The sequence below is a fragment of the Schistocerca americana genome, chromosome 5, assembly GCF_021461395.2.
Source record: "Schistocerca americana isolate TAMUIC-IGC-003095 chromosome 5, iqSchAmer2.1, whole genome shotgun sequence".
Lineage (NCBI taxonomy): Eukaryota > Metazoa > Arthropoda > Insecta > Orthoptera > Acrididae > Schistocerca > Schistocerca americana.
The window spans coordinates 680,182,237-680,205,700 of NC_060123.1; positions in this window are offsets into that span (position 1 = coordinate 680,182,237).

Here is a 23,464-nt window from a genome sequence, read left to right on the forward strand (position 1 = left end):
TTTTAGCTGTGGTCAGGCAGACATTTGCGCTGCCTGATACGCTCCCTGCCGTTTCATCTGATGACCCTGCTATGGCTGCCTTAGTTTTACGTTTTATTAGGGCAGGGAGTTTTTATTCTTTAATCTGAGTGTTTCTGTTTTATTTTATTGTTTTGTGTTGATTCTGGCCTTTGGCCTACGGTTTCAAACTAAGTTTTTAATGTGTTTTCGGTGGTTAGCTTTTCCATTTTTTTTTCCTATGGCCGGCCAACCACCGTCACACTCCATGTGATTTTATTTCGTTTTGTCTGATCCTTGTCTATGTTTCTTTTGTTCTGTGTCGTCTGTCTCCTATTCTGTTGAACATTTTTTATTCTCTGTGGGTATTTTTTAGTCTTTTGGAAAAAGGGACCGATGACCTCTGCAGTTTGGTCCCTTTAATCCTTAAACCAACCAACCTGCTGTAGTGTCCTACGTGACGTTAAACAAAAGTGGTTTCCTTCTCAGATCGAGAGGCGTTGGGGACCTGTCTAGAGTGTAAGAGTGGCGCCTCCTAGCCATTAGAGGTGCTGCGCCGCTATCCTTTAGACGACTATGATGCATTTCGGGATAGCCGAACTTTTTATCTCCTAGTTAACTATACTTGCTTTTGTGTTGGCCAAGCGCAGTCATATCAATGCGGGCAGCGGCCAGCATGTCTGTTGGCTGAGTAGCTCCATCCCATAGTTTGTGATTGTACATGGAGGAGAACGCACGTTCAACTGCAGTCTTTTAGGACAACGATTTTCCCCAGTACATGTGATGCATTATGACCCTTCAGTACGAGTGCTCGTATTTTTCGCGGTAATTTTGAAGTGTAATTATAACTGTGATGCATTTTTTCATCAGCTATGATAGTGTGTACTGGCTTCGGTTATCCAGGAAAGAGGGTGAATTTTAGCAGGTGTGTGTCGTGAACTCCGATGTCAAACAGCGAAACATGCTACAAGCTTGCTTGTAATACACTTTTTTCAAACTCCTCTCTCTTCAACACCAGCATCTAGTCAGTTGAACTTATTTCCCTCCAAAAAGAATAAAGATTGTATCTTAAACCCGAGCCTTTTTCCCCCTAGCTTGTAGGTCTAGAGTACAATTTGAGTGTTTCTGTCGCTGGTTTCGAGTGGTATTGCGAGATTTTATTCCCAGCAGGATAACACCAGTTGTATGGTATGGTCAGTTTTTGCACTATATAGCGATTTTAAGCCGTCCTTGTGCAGCGCTATGCATAAAGTTGTGTAATTAGGGCGAAACTTTGTCATTAATTACGTATTTAGGATAGTTATTTGGGACAGTTTCCCGAGAAAAATAAATAAGATGTACTAACCTAACCTTCCTCTCCCCCATCTGTACAGTTCCCATGTGTTAGGGGGGGGTGCACATAGGCTTTCCATCCAGTAGAATCAGTGTGCCTGCCTACCAAAGCATTATCGTAGTATACGTGGGTAGACAAATTCCTGCTTTGACTAAAAATGTATCAAGTATTTTCCGCTTATCAAGTGGTCGAGAACGGAAAGTTCGTCTGTGTCATACAGTACTCTTTGAACCATACTTTTTAAGCTGTACAGATGTCACGTGTAACATCTGATCCCAACCTGATGGAAAGTGTTGTATATGTTTGACGATTAAATAATCTAGTTTGAGAGATATATGGTTCTTACATACAGGAGGCTGTACTATTCTATAGAGTTGTATCTCTGAATTTTCAGCGGCTATTACATTTCTTTCCATTCCAGTAAAATCTGCTACTTCAATGCAGACACAACGTCAGTGGTATTAAAGTACAGTAATGCTGACGTCCTGACACTCACCACTTATCCGCTAGGCCGATTACCTCATGCTGCGTGATAGCGGTGTGTCCTTAAATTCAAAGTAACTGTGAACGTCTATATTGTAGAGAAATATCACTTACATTTTGAGTTACATTCCTTATCTTCTAGTAGATCTACAGTTCTTCTAGAATGAGTCACTTTAAAGACGACGTCGGAGGCAGTTTAGACGCATAATACTTCCCCAATACCAATGCTGGTTTCCGCCAGGAGTTTGCACATTTTCCTAGCTTGCGTACCTCCGCAATACAAGCCGCACGGCTTGAAAGAATTGTGAGCGTCATTGTCCACGAGGACGGGACGAAGTGAGTCGTATTAACAGCTGAGGTTTTTGGTGTAGACTGTCCTCCACGCTGATGGAAGAGATCTGGTAGTACGACATCAGCTTCAAAATCCTAGCTAAACCTAGGTTTGCAGTTTCATTTGCTGCGAGCATGATCATGTTCAAATGCTCAAATTTCTGTGAATTCTTAAGGGACCAAACTACTGACGTCATCGGTCCCTACTCTTACACACCACTTGAATAACTTATACTAAGATCAACACACAAAGCCATGCTCGAGGGAGGACTCGAACCTCCGACCGGGGTATAATCATGTATCTCATCGGTAAAGATCGATATTATGACAAGATCTTACACACGGTGTGTTAATTCTCTGTGACGCATAGTAAATAGTTCAAGGCACTACGATATACATAATATGCATCGATAACTATACGACGTTTGTATAATGCCATGGTAAAGCGTAAATAAATCCAAAACCTCCACACGTGAGATTCTGCACTTAATATGACGAGTATCCGTCCAACGTCGCTTCCTAAGCATTCAAGATGTAGGTGCCTCCTCGGTCTCAGTATACAGGCACATATAACTGGCACACATCAGTACTCTTAGAAACCTGATTAATGTCGTTACAGGATATCCTGTATTTACTATAAACAAAATTCGACTCCACCCAAATCCGTGTGAGTGGCTGCCATATACCAACTGCGGCGAGTGTAAGGTTTTGTCAGAAAGTGTAATGTATAAACATGATTTTGAAGAAAATAGTTAAGATTTTCGGTAATAAAGCCTGGAATAACTATCTCGTGTAATTTCCTAACCAACACAATTATTTCCAAGCTGTGTTCGGCTTCATAGATGCCGCGACCCGCGACTGTTAGTAAAGCATTCAGTGTCGTGGGCTTCCCGACCATGGGCTTTGCGACCTGTTACGTCAACGTGGTGTTTCCGAGCATAAATATTTTAGCCGTGCCTACACCGACCGTCAATGAAAGCTGTAATAGTGGCGGAGCCTCTTGTGACCCTTTATCAATAAGAACAGTCCCTTTCACATTTTATCTAGGCTTAAGACTGGCTAATATAGAGGCATGTTCAATTTTTTTTTCATTACCATTTTATTTGTGCCTTTGTCCCACTTGAACGCGGCGTCGACCTTGAGACTATAGATTTTGCAATTTACTGTCGAATGGTGACCAGATGCCCTTCACGTCGCCACCATAAACCCCCCCCAGAGGGAATTGTCTGCGTCTAGTGTAAGCAATGAAATAGTGCGAATGCTTTAAAATGGCTGCAAGTCGTGTAACTAGGGCGGGACTTACGGACCCGCCTGGTACTCGCCTAGTGGGATGTGGAAAACTGCCTAAAAACCACATCCAGACTGGTCAGCATACCGGCCCACGTCGTTAATGAGCCAGGCGAATTCGATTTGGGGCAAGCGTGCCTGCCCGAGTCCAGCATTAGTGCTCTCGGCTAACCTGCTGAGTTAACATTACTGGACAAAATGATTAAACCTATCATCTTATGTTACCCATTTTAAATTCTCAGTCGATTTTTTTATAACAAAGCCATGGTTTCAACATCCTCTTACTTCACCCTATTCGTTATTGCAATATCTTTTTCCTTTTGTATAGATCTATCCATCTTTTTTTCTTTTCTGAAGGGGCAGTTCAATGAAACGCTTTTTTAATTTCAAATGTGCCATTTACTGCTTTCTCCTTCATACCCTAATGTTTTTGATTTATTGGAGAGTTCAGATTCGTACCGTACGCCAACCTCCGGCAGAATTCGTGGTCTTATGCCTCTGGTTAAAACCACTCTACATTTAAATTGGTATACTAGCATGTTCTCTGTACTGATTGATCATATAGTCAGCTGATTTCATTACGAAGGCTGTCGGCGAGTGCACTCAGACTCTGACGACGACAACACTACCGCTGCTGGTGAACAACTGGTGTAAATCAGCAGTGGGGGAGGCTCTGGTCGGAAAACCCACAGTATGAAAATGCTTGGTAGCAGGTCCCACACTACCTACAGTTCACGAACCTTCGTGTAAACGTGACGTCATTTTGACGTCACACTCTGTACCGAAGACGAAAAGGGCTGCCTATCGACTGTCGCGATCGTACTGTTCGCAGCACGTGAGGGGAACATGACGTTCAAAACAATAACATTCGCCTCAAGTAGAGAGGAAGTTACGCTTTTTCTTTACTGCAGGGTTCGTTAACCTTGTTGTTACCTTCTTAATAAGATGTGTAAAGTGCTGCATTCGTGTAGACTAGTCTCTGAATAAGGGAGAAACCAGTTTCAGGATTGAACTGTAATTAGAATCACTTTCAGAAGAAACAAAACACCTTGAACGACATCAGTAAGTACGCTGATATTCACAGGATATGTACAATAGTATGTTTTGCAGAAATGAGTAGAATTTCATCCATGTCGACCTGCAGGTTCAAGGTCAACATCGATATCGCGGCGCAACACCACCTACCGGTAAAATTTGCCTGCGGCTCTCGTTGTCGCTATAAACCGAAAGTAATGGATCTGTGTGACTTGAGCAGAGCTGCCGGACGCATAGCAGATGTATGCTCGAACTGTACCGTCAAATCAGTGCGTTTGAAAGAGGGCACATTATTGGCAGGCAAGACTGTGATGCATCCATCCGAGAAATTGCTGGTCATGTGGGACGAAGTGTTTGGACAGTGCAGGTGGTGTGTGCAGAATGGTTCATACAAGACCGTGGAACACAACGAGATGGGTCAGGTCGCACCAGAACAGACCACAACCACGAAGAGATTGACGCCTCGTCCAGATGGCATTGCACGACAGATCTGCGTCCTCCTCGGCTCTACCGCAACGCTGGAACAGTGTAACTCATCGTACACTATCAGGGACGACAGTCCGTCGCCATATATTAAGGCATGGGTTACTTGCTCGTCGTCCACTTCTCCACCTACCTTTGACGAATGTGGAGAAACATGCTCATGCTAGATGGCAGTGGCATTCGGTCGAATCCAGGTTCTGCTTGTATGAAAATGGTGGCCGCATTTCCCCTCACTGCAGCAGGGGGGGGGGGGGCAGCATCACAGTGACCACATTCACACAAGACAATCAGTGCCCACTCAAGGCCTTGTGGTGTGGGGTGCTGTTGGGTACAGCCACAAATCACAGCTGGAGTGTGTCCAGGGCACTGTGACCAGTGTGATCTATGTCAATGACATCCTGCGAGCCATTGCCACATCATTTCTGCACAACATACCAGATGCCATTTTTCAACAAGACAATGCACTATCACATGTTGCTGCACGATGTCGTTCCTTCTTAGCATCACAGGATCTTCCGCTTTTGCAGTGGCCCGTCAGATCAGCAGACTTGTCGCCAATTGGAAAACTGTGGGGTATGGTGAAACGAAAGGTGCAGTGCTGTGCCCAATTGCCGATCACCAGAGATGAACTTTGGAAGAAGGTGAACGCAGCACAGCCACAGGACGGCATTCGCACCTAATATGCGTCGATGCTATCTATCATGCATGGAACAAATTATCAAGGCCAATGGCGAAACATGTGCCTATTCAACAACAGGACACATGCTGAACTGAGGTGACTCAATTGCTAATCATTTCTACAGAACAGACTAATGTACATTTAATGAGACTATGAACGTCCTATCTCTAGCCGTTGAAGGTGTTCTGATTGCTCTGAACATGAGTATACAAATGGTGGGTAGCCACTCTAAGAGACGAATTAAACTAGCAGCTCATTTTTCTTATGTCCTTTGAATAAATGCTGCTACAAAATGCCAGCACATTTTGAACAGCTCGAAAACGCGTTCATCTCGGTAAAGTTTTTTGTAATGAAATGACGAGAAACCTAAAACTTGTGTTGAAGTGTGCACTTTAATTGAGGACATTTGAACCGTGAATTTATTTTCAAAGAATATTATTAAAATATATTTTATTTACTAGCGATTCATCAAGAACATTAACACATTTAATCACACTATGTGAGCGTGGAAGTAGTTGCCAGAGAGTAACTGTTGAAATCATAATCGAATTGCTTTTAACAAACGGGAATTTTTTTTCTAAAAGCGTTTTTTTTTTTTTTTAGAACAGATTTAAAATTATAATCAGAAAGCACCCTCTAAATATCAAGCTACAATTTATCCAGAGGCAGAAAGAACAAATTTTTGACTGTATGAGCTTTCGGGCTGAGGACCTTGTCGCTTCCTTTTGACACGGCCGTAGTGACGACCGTTCACAACACCCTCTGAAAGACTACACTGGTGCAAATCTGCAACTCATCAGATTACTTTAAACTAAAAGTTTAACAAATCACACAAGCATACAAACTATGCACCCCGTAGGAGGGATGGAAATGGTACAAAACACTGAAATTTAAAAAAATTAACCTTGCCACAGAAGGTGCAACTTGTTTTTGACTTCTAAGCAAAGTCTTACGGTGGAAGATTGGCAACTATATATACTAAAATGACCATTTAAATAAAAGCCCATGAAATGCAATCATATATAAAATTATACACGGTTGGCCAAACAAGTTAACATGCTCTACAGCACACAGATACCGCGTCTCAAGATGATAGGCAAGATCAAAACATATTTCAGGAATTAGGCCGTTACACTCCTAGCAATAAATTCGTTAACACGCCAAATCCGACAAACATAACAGAGGCAGCTCCGAACGACAGACACTACCTGCCTAACAAAAGCGGACGAGAGACCGACTAGCAAGCTGGGGACGAGAGACTGACGCAGACTGACTCCAGACTGACCCAGACTGACCCCAGACTGACCGAAACTCACAGCAGACTGACTCCCCGACTGACCGATTGTCGAGCTTATAGCGCCCCTTAAATGCACGTGAACCGGCTGCCTGTCCCCTATCCCACCAGAGTGAGACACCAAAGCTGCGATTGCCACAGCGGCGACACCGCCAGAAACGGAGAGCAAATGCTTCACACTACGCGCTGCGGCGTGCTCTTCAAAACAGCAGTTTTTACCACGGCTCAACATTATTGATTGAAAACAAGTGTCCTAAAAGAATTAGGCAAAATGTAAGTCACCTTTAAATTCTCTTACAAATGAGTCAGTCTTGTTATGCTTTTACTGTGAGTGATAGATGTTCACAGACGCGTTTGGACTCTTTTCATTTTAAGGAACATCATTGGAATCTGGAATGATACAGTTATGGTATACTTCCATTCTACTGACAAAACATAAGCATGTTTTGGTGTTGCGAACATTTTTCTTCCCACTTTTCATTTTGTTTGCACTTGTTCTTGTGATGTACTGTCACTCTCAGTCTTCTGTCAGTTACATAGACAGTTATATAGACGTATAGATGTATCCATAGCTACTTTGAGTTCACTGTGTACCTCATTCTGTTTGGTTTGTTTACGTACACGCACATGTCGCCAACCGAACGATGTATATGCTGAATCTAACGCCCATTCGTTTCTATTACGTTTATATCTGTCTGTTGGCTGTGTGTGTGTGTGTGTGTGTGTGTGTGTGTGTGTGTGTGTGTGTGTGTGTGAGCAGGAGAGAGAGAGAGAGAGAGAGAGAGAGAGAGAGAGAGAGAGAGAAGATACATGCAACGATTTCTTTTCCATTTCATTTGAGTTTTGGTTTAAATGTTTTGCAGAGATGTTCATGGACAGTAAATGAGCGGTTAGAGGGTTGGGAGACACTATTGTTATGATAATAGGTCCTCTGTTGTAGCATAATCCATTATTTTATTTATTAGCCTAAAGAATGACTTGTTTGGTGTGTGTGCTTGATCATTCAACAGTGTTTCCTTTTCTGCTTTGGTTCTCTGTATGTGGTAATTTTCTTGCAACGTTAGGAGATGTTTTTTATTGTTGATTCTAATTATTTTCCTGTCTTCTTCTCTAGTGGTTGGTTTGTGATTGTGTTCTCCTAGTTGTTCTGCAAATGTGGAGTGATTTGTCCATATTTTCAAGCTCTCATATGTTCTTGGTATCTCACATAAAATGTTCTGCATGTTTGTCTTATGTATTTCCCATTACAAAAAAAATGGTTCAAATGGCTCTGAGCACTATGGGACTTAACTTCTGAGGTCATCAGTCCCCTAGAACTTAGAACTACTTAAACCTAACTAACCTAAGGACATCACACACACCCATGCCCGAGGCAGGATTCGAACCTGCGACCGTAGCGGTCGCGCGGTTCCAGACTATAGCGTCTAGAACCGCTCGGCCACGCCGGCCGGTTCTCCCATTACAAATGTTACACTGTAATTGAAATATACCTGATTTCTGGTGTATATCTGTGTTATTTGTCTGATTTGGGTTGTATTGTTTGATAGAATCGTCTGTTGTGTTTGCTATCTTTATTCCCCGTCTTTTTAAAATGTTGGTGATTTTTTATGTGAGTTTGTGTTTGTATGTCATTATGTGCCTTCTGATTTCTCTTATGCTTTCCTAATAATTTTGTGTAGCTGTTATGGCAATGAGTGATTGTGATTGTGTGTGGTTCTGTTGTGATGTTGTCAATGGTTTTACCCTTTCTGATTGCATGTTACTTTTTATTTTGTTGTTTCAGGCTATCTGCGTTATTATCTCCAGTTCTTTTTAATAGTTTTCTTTGTTGAGTGAAACTGTATTGAGTCTTTGGAGAATGTGTAGAAGTATTGTTTGCTTTTGTGAGTGTCGGTGGTTCTAATACTGAGGGGGGGGGGGGGGGGGGGTAACAATGTCAGTTGCTGTATGTGTACAGTGAATTTCAAACATATGCTTATCGTTTTGCTTTTGATTGTTATATCCAGATAGTTGATTTGGCTGTTGTCTTCTAGTTCCATTGTGAATTTTATTTTTATGCACCTTGTTGATGCCAGTATGTAATTCTACAATTTTTGTTTATGGTTCATCTATTAAGCAGAAGATGTATTCCATATACCTGAACCAGTGTAATATGCTGTATTCTTTTGCTGCTGTTTATGTGATCACTGGTTCAGTTACAACTGGTTCCTTATCTCTAGACATAGACAACCGGTCCCAGGTTATACACTCGAGGTCCTTGTATCCGCATTCCCTATTCCCCAGGATCGACCGGAAATTGCTCAAGGTCACCTAGGTGATGCACGCAGGCAACTGTGCAAGTGATATTTAAGATATGACTTAATTATAAAGTCGTCACATGTCAGAAGAATGCGGACCCCATCTACCTCCCCTCACCCTGCCCATTTCAAGCATGAGGATTAAGCACCCTCTTCAGTAGCTAATCTTTTTTAACTGGGATAGTTGAGTGTGTGGCGTTGTTATGGAGCTGGACTGCATAGGAAGAGCATGTGGCTATCTCTCAATAACAAATTATGTCACCTGAGTTCTATTTGTTAACAACAGTGTTACGTGACACCAGCAGTGACCATATCGAGTCAGATCTGTGAGTACTCTCATTATACCACATTTTACGTATTGTTCACCTATTTACAACAACTTTACTGTTTTACAACCGGATGAATTCTGGAGCTGGGTAGCGTAGGGAGACAAGTTATAGCCTGTGCCTTTTTTTATATATATAACGTTACGTCACATATTGGGTTCTATTTGATAACAACAGTTTTGCTTTACCTGGAACCAGCAGAGACTGCACCCAGGCAGATATGTAAGTACTCTTATTACTCCATATAATCCCACATTTTTCCAAATTTTACCTATTTTCACCCTTTTCGGGATTTTCTTTTGTCCAATTACGCAAGATACACTGCTCTCTCCCCGACATCGTGACAACGTCATGATGCTCTCAGGCAGTATGGGCTTTAATTAGGCATCACTGATATTGAAGCACACTTTCCCAAATCCATCTGTTATAGTTGTAACACTCTGGAGCTGAACAGCATAGGTTGTATTCCGTGTCTGTTTGCTAATAGCAAATTATGTTACTTGAGATCTATTTCTTTTATAACAGGTTAATGTTTCGTCCTTTCAACCAGTAGCAGAATTGTCACTGAGACAGATACGAAAGTAATTTCATTCACCTATATTTTATGAACTTTTTCCGCGTTTTATGCAGTTTCACACATTGTACATGGTATCAACATCGCCTCGCATCGAGACAAAACATCACGTCACATACGTCACGAAATGTTATGACGTCACATCACAGTGGCGCACCATATCGTGGCACGTCGTGTTGCATTGCGTAGACGTCGTGAATTTATCAGTCGATAACAATGCAGCATGTTGCCGATTTATTTGTCATTGCAGAGACACCATCCCATTACTTGTGTTGGACGTCATAGTGTTATAAATGAAATCATTCGTACAAATAGTCACGTCACAGAGAACTCCATACGCGCTACCGAATTCTAGCCAGATTTGTTTATACAAGACAAATACCACACAGCAGTAGGTAAAGCACCCCTACATTATAAGATTATCGGACGTCACAGTAATATTTTGATGCTTAGAACCAAAGTTTCTGTATGTATGCAGCACAGCGCTACAAAATACACCTCTAGAGACCTAAGAAACGAAAATGAATTTGCCCACAAGGGAATCCGTCCCTCAGACTCGGTTATGTTGGTGTGTAGCCGAGGACGCCAATGTTTGCCGACACACTAACTGCCAAAAATGTTTCGGTATAGTCCCCTCCGGCCTGCCGCCAGACATTGATGCTACATGAGTTCTGTCCGAGAGATCTCCTCCCCACGTTAATAACGGCAAGCAGATCCCGACGCGTCGATGAAAATATGTAAGTCTGGCACACACTTAGATAACGGGGAATTCGCCCCAGCATTCGGATATCGAACGAGTCAAGCGAGATGCTGGAGGGATGCCACTCATCGTTCGATTGTGACCACCACGTCGCGAATGAGAGAGCTCCGCATGTTTTCCTGACATTACACCAGACCACTTCCCCAGACGAGGTAGAGAGATTTGCACAACGTATGTGTAATCACCTCCACCCTCGCTGCTGGCATAAATGGTGCTCAGTGGTTCAGTGAGAGGGTATCCCGCCACAGAAGTGCCTGTCGTAACTCGCCGGCGTCTTTGCACACAATCGTTGCTAACAGTTGAAGCGCCAAGCACTGGGCTCCCCGCCCCCCCCCCCCCCCAATCCTTCTCCTCTGTACCACCTAGGCGAACCAGTCGCAACTCGCAGCCACTCACACGCCCACCAGAGGAAATAAGTGGTTATAAGGTTGTAGCAGTCTACGGTTCGTAGCAGTAAGGTTGTAACAATATAAGCTTCGTAGCAGTGAATTCCTTGTCACTGTAACACACTCCTTATTAAGCGGGAGACTTCTTCAAGCCACCAACAACGTAATGCTGGACTTGTTTCTGCTAGTATTGAAACACATGCTACTATTATGTGAACTCAAACTGGCCAAAGCTGTTTTTCGTGAAAGACACTACGGAGGACAGCTGCAGATAGTCAACTCAACGTAAGGGAAAATAAAACTTATACAATTAGATGCTCTCCTCTCTGTAGCTCTACTTTTTATTAGTGGCACTAGGTGCCTTACTGTGTGTGCGTCTTGACAAGAGAGATACCGAATTCGCGTGATCCCCTTATAAGCAATAAGCAGCCCAGAGTTCGGATCAGCATTTAATAAAACATAATGGATTGGAGTCCAATTTGGAAGTGGAAGTGTTCTTGAGATAATTACTGCCCACACCCATTAAACCGAAATGGTAGTGTCTCAGACTGTAAGTCAACCCTCATATTTTGACATGTCGGCACAAAATTTTTAAACATCTTACGCAGATGATATATAACTACTGATTCGGAGACCCATGGTAGGTAATACCATACTACCACTTGCGCTGTGTAATGGAATCGTAAAAGATCTGGAAGGACGATGTTTCCACCACCCATAGCTGTGAGGGCATAAGAAAGCTAGTTTCGCAGACTTGATTCTATAGGAAGTAACATTGTCAGGTTAGTTGATTTCAATCATCCGGCGGGGTAACTATGAATTACACCGTCAGATTGGTTGTAAGTACTTTGTTTCTTTGTGTAATCGGGGATCACTTTAAAACTATACGCATACAGCAAATAACTTTAGACACCAACATAGATTAGGACTGTCTGTCTTTCAAGTGTAGTTTCGAGGTATTGCATCCTGTTACTGCCGAATAATCTATTAAAGCTAGTCTTTCACAACACATAAACATCCAGCAAAAAATAAAGAACTTATGTATTTGTATTTTATGGATCATGAAAGGCGTTATAATCAACGCCATCTAAGCTAGTATTACTTCGTCAATAGACAAATTGTAGGATGATCTTAGGATTGCATATACAATAATTTTAATTACACAATGTGATCAAAAGTATCCGGACACCTGGCTGAAAATGATATACAAGTTAGTGGCGCGCTCGGTCGGTAGTTCTGGAATTCAATATGGTTGTGGCCCACCCTTAGCCTTGATTACAGCATCCACACTTGCTGTCATAGGTTCAGTCAGGTGCTGGAAGGTTTTTTGGGTATGGCAGCCCATTCTACACGGAGTGCTTCACGGAGTGCTGCCTATTACACAGTACGACTCTCTTCAACAGTCGGCGGCCTCTGTCAGTCAAAAGGTGATATCGGCTTGTACTTTTTTATGCTGTACCTGTCCCTTCACGTTTCCACTTCACTATCACATCGGAATAAGTGGGCCTAGTGATGTTTGTGGAGTGTGGAAATCTCGCGTACAGACGTATGACACATGTGACACCCAATCAGATGACCACGTACGAAGTCCGTGATTTCCGAAGGCGCCCCATTATGCTCTCTCACCATGTCTAATGACTACTGAGGTCGCTGATATGGGGACCTGGCAGTAGATGGCAGTTCAATGCATCTAATGTGAAAAACGTATGTTTTTGGAGGTTTCCGGATACTTTTGATCACATAGCGTAGGCCTGCTCAACGTAATTATCTCCCTTACGCATCAGGAAGGTTAAAATTCTTGCCTACTTCTGCCAGCAAGACAGTCACTCCCTCTTGAGACGAATAGTTGTTCTGTGCGTTCTCACATTACATGTCACTAGACTCTCGTATATTCTTAACACTATCAGAACAGCCACTGAGAAAGTAATGCGTCACATACTGCTTTGCTTTCGACAGAAAGACAGTCATTCATCCTATGTACAGTCCACAATAGAGGTGTCAGCATCACTGTTTGGTGGATCCTGTAATGGGTTCCCATGTTAAATAATTAGAACTACAGGCAGACAGAGCATAACATTAAAAACAGTTACAGACTCTTATCTTACGGAACATAGCGCTACCACACAGGTTACAGCATTTAATACTCCGGGAAAAGCTGGTTTGGAACTTACATCAATCTGCATTTGTGTTTCTAAAACTGTGTAGGACAAACACTGGAATGCGTCTTAGTCAGTCAATACGACCACCAAGAGCAGTTGCTTTTTACTAACGATGATCTAACGATGATTATTCACTATAACAGCAGAATACTGTCGGTTATTGGTCATTATGGCTACACTATCTATCACGCAATCTTCTAAATGTGATTGGACTGACACTATATTGTTTGCACCGTGAGGTGTATACGCCAGAGTCGTGAGTTGGGGGTGTAGCGTCCAACAGCAACGAACAACATTCGCAGTGCTACGTAGCACACCAAAAACGCATACTTAGCTGTGTCCTCGGAGCTCAAGCGCAGCGACGGCGTAATTTGTAAACTAACTGATCCCTCGCAAGTGGACGGCTACAGATGTCGCAGGCAGACAGGCTGATACAGCTATCTGACCGACCCTGATTATTCAGCTGTGTGATAGACACGACCTCCCACACAGAATCGTAGCGAGGAGTAGGCACGCAGTCGGGACTGTAAACATCTGAGGATTGCCGCGCCTAATTCCCTCTCCCTCTCTCCCTCCCTTCCTCCCTCTCTCTCTCCCTCTCTCCCACCCTCTCTCTCTCTCTCTCTCTCTTTCTCTTCGCTCATTCTTGTCCATGGTACGTGCATCCAAAGCAGTAAATCTCCCTCAACTGATACCAATGGATAGAACAATCGAAAAAAGTTCAATGTACACTAAATGGGATTAAACATTACACATACATCAACAAATAACACAACAGCTTCCTCACAAATACAGAATTAGCGGGAGAGCGGCAGTTTCGTCTTCTATCTCTAGAATGTTCCGTCGTTCCACTAGTAAGTCAAATGCGCTCTGGTTCCCTCTATCTACTCCTTACAGGTACTATCGACCAATTACCCCATCTGTACAATGATTATGTTTTTTCTAAGTACGAAGGTTGATACTTTCATAGTGGCAAGTATTTATTAGCAGCTCATACAAAATAGATACATGTTTAAAACTTTTACTGACCTTCAGAGTTGTCACTAGGATTGTGTATAACCCGTTGCCAGCGATGTGGAAAGTGTAGGATACTCTTAGTAGTGCCAGTTGTGTTGTCAGTTCGAGCGGCGAGGTCTATTGCCCGACGAATTTGTAGCAGTTCTGAAGCGAATGCTGTGAAGTGTTTGCTTCAGTTAAGAAATCTAGTCGAACTCACGAGGGCTTAAGTCAGGGGAGAGCAGTAGGTGGTATAGCACTTAGCAGCCCCATCAGTCAAATAAATCAGTAACAGCTTGCACTGTATGTGCTTGAGCACTGTCCTGCAAAATGATGGTTAGGTCCTTCCGAAAGTGATTTCTGCAAGATGTCATGGATCAGAACGTGTTAATGTCAGTTTAGAACCTGACACAGACCCCGAAGCCGTGGCGGAAAAAGAAAATGTTTGGCAGTGCACAAAGGGTATTAGAGCTGAAGAAAACAATATTTCAAACAACAAGACGGAGTCACAGGGTCCTGCGACTTACAGCGTAATCCGTGGGATACGATCATCCTCCTACAGTACATGTGATGAAACATTGAACTAGTCTGTGCAGTTGATAAATACCTCTATATTTAATAGGATTGGGAGGAGAGAGACGCGGTTAAAATCTTATCGAGTTCTCTATCGGATGAAGTTATTGGATCATTTATAGTTCGTAATTTTTCTCTGTTGGATGGTACAGAATAATGAATATAGCATGTTGGGGAGATAGATGTGAATGGACGCGGATCTGCTGTACTTGTGTGTAGTTTGGGGGCAGACAACAGCGTAGAAGCAAAAATCGTTGTCCTTCAACCTGTTCCCGTTTCCATTGAATGGTCAAAACCCAGTCCTGTCGCAGACACGCAGCTTAGCCTGTTTCTACACGGGATGCAGAAGGTGGTAGATATAGCTTCCTCTGACTCCTACTCAGTTCCGACTTACACTGGAACTATCACATGCGCAAAGTTGCAGGAATGGTAGCGCAGAGTCTGAGGGGGCAGTTTCGGGATAAGTAGGGACTACCTAAAACGAGGCTGGAATTTTACTGTAGCAGATAGATTCGAGATAGATGACTCATTTCGAGATATGAGAGTGCCAGAAATATGGATCACTAGTGACTGTAATCATTAAAGGACTTCTCCGTAGGATCCAACGCAGGTATGTGCTTGAATGGGAAGACTTGATTCCAAATCCCAGACAGCATTTCTAGTCGACAGCATAGCATTAGAGATCTGAAAAGTTAGTGGAGATTTCTTATTACCTCTACCGGAACATCACCTGCAGTTTGTGACCCTTCTCAATCAACCATCGCCTATAGCCCAGTGGACATATCACTGAACCTCTGACATGGCATCGAGACAGAATGCATTACTAATACTGGAGAAGTAACTAGTGACAGTGGCGTGGGGGAGTTAGAAATACTGGTTTCATACCACGTTCCTTAGGCGAATCGCTCTGTAAATTGAGTAATTTTATTACGAGGTTGCACCGTCGGCGACTTGTAACCACACTGCCGGTCTGATACTATATAATCCATTGATCACCGTCTATATTCTGCGTCACGGTATTTGTCTGGACTGTAAAACCACATCGTGCAGAGGTTATGTCGTGCATCGATTTATAAAGACAGTATAGCTTTTAACATGGATACTTGTATGCACCTGTAGAACCAACACTGCTTGTGATAGTAAAATGGTCGTGTTTTTTAACATCTGCCGGTTTGTAAGACGATTACGCCTCTCTTTCTAGGACACAGTGGTACCACTCACAAGAAAAACTTATGATATAAGCTCACCAATCATTGATTTTCGGCCAGTATTATTTCGTATCGTCAGAAATCAGCTATTGACGGCGTATTATACTTAGTAGTAGGGGATGTATGATATGATAGCATCAGGATTATAAAGTATGTGTTTGTGTTCCGACATGTGCAAAGGAGATGACTATATCCACTCACAAGGGAGGTATGGGTTTGACGTCGAATACTGTGATAGCAAAGGGAAGAGTATGTCAAGTCACAAGAATGGTACAGATATTTCTATTTCCTGAGCCACAGCCGTCAACAGGGTGTATTTCCGATACTTCGCTCGTTGTTGAATGTCACTCAACTCAATCCGCAATCATAACATTTAATTGTAAGTATAGCGATCAAATATATACGTGACCGATTTCATAGGATGATTCTGTCTATGACTGGCCTATGGCGGGAATGATTCACATTTCCCACTAACGGCAGCGGCTGTCCACATTGAGCGGACTATTGCGATGCAGGAATGTAGTTCAGTTAACCGTGTAGTCCTCTATACAGCCGAATAGCGAACTAATACTTAGTATGTGTTGGAAAGCTTTCGTGATCGAGTGGAATTTTTTGAAGATTCAGTATGGACGTGTGTTTGCGCTAGGCATTATACCCTCCCATGTAAATTGTTCCGCTGGCTACAACTTCGGATTTCACATCTTTATTTAGTAGAGAGAAGATCGATTGTCGTGTGTGCATCTAGCACCTGGAAGACACGTTTGCTGGTTCTATAGATATGAGAAACACCTCATTTGACTTTTTAACTTATAGGGGTGATTTGGAATCTGTTACATCACCGACATCACTATTCATTAGTGAAAATATCAGTTTTTTCTATTTTCTCTATCGAGTTTCCACGTAAATGTATTCACAGACATGATACGTTTCTCAGTCGAATGTGAAAAACTATACAGATTTTGCTCATAAAACGAAGTGGAACTGGACTTTGTCTGATTTAGTGATAAGAGAACATTTATTATCATTGTGAATGTGTTTTTCCCTCCTTTAGTTGATAGCTGCTTTATTATAGGAGTTGAGTTGATGTTAAATAATCCCTCGCTGGACGGTGAATGAGTCCTCTACGATGCTGTGGCTTTCGTCCGGTCCCTGCTGGAGTGTCCTACCTGACGTTAAACAAAAGTGTTTCTTTTCTCAGATCAAGAGGCGTTGGGGACCTGTCTAGAGTGTGAGAGAGGCGTCTCCTAGCTATTAGGGGCGCTGCGCCACTATCTTTTAGACGACTAAGATGCATTTGGGCAAAACCGCCCTTTTTATCTCCTAGTTAAAAAAACTATACTTGCTTTTGTGTTGGCGAAGGGAAATCGTATCAATGAGGCAGCGGCCAACACTTCTGTCATGCGGGCAGCGGCCAGCATGGCTGTCGGCTAAGTAGATCGATCCCATAGTTTGTGATTGTACATGGATGGAGAACGTACGTTCAACTGCAGTCTTTTAGGACGACCATTTTCCCCAGTACATGTGATGCGTTATGACCCGTTCAATACGAGTGCTGCTTTTTTTCCGAGGATTTAGAAGTATAGTTATAACTGCGACGCATTTCTTCCATCAGCTGTGATAGCACGTATTGGCACCGGTTATCCAGGCAAGAGAGTGATTTTTAGTAGGCGTGTGTAGTGAACTCCGATGTCAAACAGCGAAAGATGAAACAGAAAAAGATGCTATATGCTTCCAGATAATATACTTTTCTTAAACTCCTCTTTGTCCAACACCAGCATCTAGTCAGTTGAACGTATTTCCCACCAAAAAGAATAAAGGTTTTGTGCTAAATCCGAGCCTTTTTCCCCCTAGCTTGTAGGTTTAGGGTACAGTTTGAGTGTTTCTGTCGCCGGTTTCGAGTGGTATTGCAAGATTTTTATTCCCAGCAGGATAACACTAGTTGTATGGTATCATCAGATTTTGCAAAGTCTTGCCATCCTTGTGAAGCGCTATGCATATAGTTGTGTAATTAGGTCCAGTTTTTGTTATTAATTACGTAATTAGAATAGACATTCGGGTACGTTTAAGGGGCGCATTGCGTATTTTTTTCCCAGCAGAAGAATCTCAGTTCTATGGTATAGTTAGTTTTTGCGATTTTAAGCCCTCCTTGTGCAGCGCTATGCATAAAGTTGTGTAATTAGGGCGGAACTTTGTGATTAGTTACGTATTTTGGGGTGGTTATTTGCGACAGTTTCCCGAGCATAATAAATAAAGTACACTAACCTAACCATCCTCTCCCCTATCTGTACAGTACCCATGTGTCACGGGGGTGCATATAGGCTTTCCATCCAGTAGAATCAGTGTTCGAGTAGCTGATAAGTTGTGTTTCTTACGAGTACTGAGTGTTTGTGCTCTGAATTATTTTCGGGTGTTTAAGCGTTGTGAACGTTCTTGCATGCATTATTTCGCTGTTGTCCGAGTAGTTTGCACGTCTGTATGGTGTGTACTAGATTATTTGGGAAATTTACCAGTTGTCTGCATCTCTGTACATCAGCGTAATGCATTATTTATGAGTAGTTTCCAAGTCTGTAATCTGCATATTGTGACACCAAGATGTCAAATTGAGTGTTTTCTATCAGTGTAATAAATAAACTAGGTGAAATCCGTCGCTAAATAAATTGTTCCAAAAAACAATAAAGTACAATTGTTTCTTTCTTCAGCAGCCCAGAACAGGATGATTCCATTTCCGGCCAATTTTCCTCCTCCAGACCACTGGCAGCATGAGTGTTTTGTATCAGCATAATAAATAAACTAATTGATAGTGTGCCTAAAAAGTGTTTCAAAAATAAATAAAGTACACTCCTTTTTCTCTCCAGCAGCCCAGAACAGGCTGATGCCTTTTACCACCAGATTTCCCCTCCAGACCACCGTTGGTGGGGGGGGTGGGGGGTACCAACATCTCGTTAATTGAACACCGACAGCACTGATATCAGAGCCTCTTGTGGCAGTAACACGACGCTAACGCTGTAGGTACATAATAAATTTAAACAAATTTCAACCAATCTAACAAAATTTCAGCAAATTTATACAAATTTAAAGATATTTAAACAAATTATATTCGAATTGAATGACATCATGAGCAGTCTAAGAAAATACTGAGGTGTCAAGTATGAAAGGGATGAGACTGCCTCATGCCTGTGAGACCTTAACGGACACCTGTGCATTGCTTAGCAGCTGACAGCCGCACCGTCACTTCGTGGGGGCCACTGGTGCACCCAGACTCTGGCAATGGTATCACACGTCAATTTGGTGCATGTGATTTTTTTACTATCGATCTCTTGTTTTAACTATATTCCATCGATTTAAATGATCAATAGGATGCTACAAATTAAAAAAAAAACCGTACAAGTGAAGAATTCGATTTACTTAATATGCATAAACTTTTTGTATCACCGTGGTGTTAGTGGTACAAGAGTTAAGGGGAGGGTGTGCATGGTTGGGTGACATGGAGCAGAACAGCAGACTAAGTGCAGAACAGTAGGTTAATTTTCATAATTTTTATGCAAGACATAGTACAGTAGTTTAAGGGGTTCAAAAGCATGCAATCCTTCCTCCACGCCAAAGAGCCACCAATTTCCATATATTCCATACACTGCCTTTAATCCTCTAAATTGTTGGAATAACCAATAATCCACAGATTGTCTATATTGTTTGAACAATATTCCATACAACTATAGAGTCACTTCTTGACCTTGAATATAACTCTCACAATTCCCATTTCGCCTACCCTGCGTGACCTTGATCAACTCACAGATCCACAGGGGAGACGGAGTGGGGGAACCAAAGAGCACAAGTGTATAATCTGACAGCAGATGTTTTTATCTTATCTAGAGATCACAAAACAGTTATATCTGATCTGGGGCCGCAACATGCAAAGCTGCCCTACTCGTGTGCAGAGTTAAAAGTATACTCCTCCTGAACAGGCCATCGTAGCCCCACGGTACAGACCAACTGTCACGTCACACTCAGCCCACAAATCACTGGACACAGATATGTGGGAGCATGTGGTCACCACACCGTTCTCCCAGCTGTATGTCAGTTTATGAGACTGGAGCCACTACTTCTCAATCAAGTAGCTCCTCAGTTTGTCTCACAAGGGCTGAGTGCACCCCACTTGCCAACAGTGCTCAGAAAACTGGATGGCCACCCATCCAAGCGCTTGCCCAGCCTCACAGCACTTAACTTTGGTAATCTGATGTGAACTGACAAGGCCATATGCACATCACATAATAAACTGAATACTATTGTCGCTTATCATAAAGGAACAAACACACAGCATAACGAATAACATGATTTCCAGTCCGCCTCTTGCTCATTCGCCTGTTTATACATACATATATATATATATATATATATATATATATATATATATATATATATATATATATATATATATATATATACTCCTGGAAATTGAAATAAGAACACCGTGAATTCATTGTCCCAGGAAGGGGAAACTTTATTGACACATCCCTGGGGTCAGATACATCACATGATCACACTGACAGAACCACAGGCGCATAGACACAGGCAACAGAGCATGCACAATGTCGGCACTAGTACAGTGTATATCCACCTTTCGCAGCAATGCAGGCTGCTATTCTCCCATGGAGACGATCGTGGAGATGCTGGATGTAGTCCTGTGGAACGGCTTGCCATGCCATTTCCACCTGGCGCCTCAGTTGGACCAGCGTTCGTGCTGGACGTGCAGACCGCGTGAGACGACGCTTCATCCAGTCCCAAACATGCTCAATGGGGGACAGATCCGGAGATCTTGCTGGCCAGGGTAGTTCACTTACACCTTCTAGAGCACGTTGGGTGGCACGGGATACATGCGGACGTGCATTGTCCTGTTGGAACAGCAAGTTCCCTTGCCGGTCTAGGAATGGTAGAACGATGGGTTCGATGACGGTTTGGATGTACCATGCACTATTCAGTGTCCCCTCGACGATCACCAGTGGTGTACGGCCAGTGTAGGAGATCGCTCCCCACACCATGATGCCGGGTGTTGGCCCTGTGTGCCTCGGTTGTATGCAGTCCTGATTGTGGCGCTCACCTGCACGGCGCCAAACACGCATACGACCATCATTGGCACCAAGGCAGAAGCGACTCTCATCGCTGAAGACGACACGTCTCCATTCGTCCCTCCATTCACGCCTGTCGCGACACCACTGGAGGCGGGCTGCACGATGTTGGGGCGTGAGCGGAAGACGGCCTAACGGTGTGCGGGACCGTAGCCCAGCTTCATGGAGACGGTTGCGAATGGTACCCGCCGATACCCCAGGGGCAACAGTGTCCCTAATTTGCTGGGATGTGGCCGTGCGGTCCCCTACGGCACTGCGTAGGATCCTACGGTCTTGGCGTGCATCCGTGCGTTGCTGCGGTCCGGTCCCACGTCGACGGGCACGTGCACCTTCCGCCGACCACTGGCGACAACATCGATGTACTGTGGCGACCTCACGCACCGCGTGTTGAGCAATTCGGCGGCACGTCCACCCGGCCTCCCGCATGCCCACTATACGCCCTCGCTCAAAGTCCGTCAACTGCACATACGGTTCACGTCCACGCTGTCGCGGCATGCTACCAGTGTTAAAGACTGCGATGGAGCTCCGTATGCCACGGCAAACTGGCTGACACTGACGGCGGCGGTGCACAAATGCTGCGCAGCTAGCGCCATTCGACGGCCAACACCGCGGTTCCTGGTGTGTCCGCTGTGCCGTGCGTGTGATCATTGCTTGTACAGCCCTCTCGCAGTGTCCGGAGCAAGTATGGTGGGTCTGACACACCGGTGTCAATGTGTTCTTTTTTCCATTTCCAGGAGTGTATATATATATATATATATATATATATATATATATTACTTATCGATTCTCATATCCCATTCATTCTCCCATCCAATGATAATTTTACTTCTCCTACCGTGGACGTTAAAGCTATGTGAGAGGTCCTGAAATGCACTCTGTAAGAAGTCAGGAAACTACTGTTGGTGTTTCAGGCTGCACACGATCTTCAGATGCCATCGCTGTAAGAAGCCCCATAACTTCAGCATGTTCTCTGTGCCGTCTCTGAACAAATAGAGCACCATCTGGCATCGAAGCCACGTTACTTGGTTCGTTTTAGTGCATGGAAAGTATGTCCTGTCTGGAAATGCTGGTCCAATGTCTTGTGCCACTCACAGGAAAAAAGTGATCATCTGTGTCATTAAGCTCCACATTTCTGCCTAGCGACTGGGTGTAATTCAGTATTCATCATTATCTAGAGTTTGGCACATAGGCTATAATGATCAGTCAATCAGTTGAACCTCCAACAGGTCACACGTATACCATGTATGTCAGGTATAACACTGCACATGTCTGTGCCTCTGTGCCTAAAGAAACACACTGTGCTGATCGCCATACCACATGCCAATTGATAAGTGGATATCTTGTCAGAATGGGGTTGCTAGGCTGTCCTGTAGTTAGTATCTGATAGGCGTCACCTTGAGTCGCAGGTGTGGTTCCTCGCAGAGCTATCTGAATATAGCTGATTTTGATATAAAAATAGACTGTGTATAGGGTGAAGTGACGGTTAAATGTGGTGGAAAGCCACTGGTGGCAATTCTTCTATTAAATTTCTAATCAGTCATGTCTCATATCATCTCCACAGTTATATAATTGTGCTGATGCATAGCACCACCACTGTTTTGTGAGCATGTACAAGACCCAATAAACTCATACTAAGACAGGGGCCTGGGATTTGTATCTCACTTTAAAAAGTAGACCTACATTCATAAGGGAACCAAAAGATGGCAATATGAATTGCGCTACTACCGCCAACGTATGGAGTACCTGGGCAAACTGCAGAATCCGTAACACCAGATATTTACATGTCAGACCTGCTGGAGGATGTGTAAGGCTTGTGTGATGTTCCTGCTGACACCTGTGTGGACTGCTTGTAGCAGTCTGTTACATTTGTACACTGCTGTGCGTCATGTCCCGTTGGTAACAACAATTCCTAGGCATTCCAAGGTATCAATGAGCCATAAACGTGCTACATATTCTTCCAATAGCCTGACAGCGATACACATCACCAACCAACTTGTCCACATTTATATGGCTGCTAGAGGCCGTTTTATATTTCTCGATCTAATCTAAAGCCACATGCCTGTCATTATCAGTCCACACTGCCACCAAAAGCCCATTAGTATATCATCCCAAAGTTAATCCTGTCAATCAGTGGCAACAGC